Source organism: Nematolebias whitei, chromosome 2 (genome assembly GCF_014905685.2).
Source record: "Nematolebias whitei isolate Nwh7 chromosome 2, NemWhi1, whole genome shotgun sequence".
Lineage (NCBI taxonomy): Eukaryota > Metazoa > Chordata > Actinopteri > Cyprinodontiformes > Rivulidae > Nematolebias > Nematolebias whitei.
In genome coordinates this window covers 57379773-57380068 of record NC_056499.1, presented here as the reverse complement: position 1 = coordinate 57380068, position 296 = coordinate 57379773, and the positions used below count along the sequence as shown (strand labels likewise).

Below are 296 nucleotides of genomic sequence, written 5' to 3'. Positions count from 1 at the left end.
CTAATAGAACCATGCTGCTAACAGAACTACACTGCTAACTGAACCATGCTGCTATCTGAACCACGCTTCTAACAGAACCATGCTACTAATAGAACCATACTGCTAACAGAACCACACTACTATTCATTCAACCTTTATTTAGACAGGTAATTTGAACCATGCTGATAACAGAACCACAAGGCTAACAGAACCATGCTTCTAACCGAACCACGCTTCTAACAGAACCACGCTGTTAACAGAACCATGCTTCTAACAGAAAAACGCTTCTAACAGAACCACGCTGTTAACAGAACCAC

At 41.6% G+C, this 296-nt stretch overlaps 1 protein-coding gene across 1 annotated transcript in view; it reads left to right on the top strand.

Moving 5' to 3' along the window:
• Nucleotides 1–296, top strand: part of LOC119424973 (SH3 and multiple ankyrin repeat domains protein 2) — a gene marked incomplete in the record, with an annotated part of 297817 nt that overhangs the window by 77005 nt on the left and 220516 nt on the right.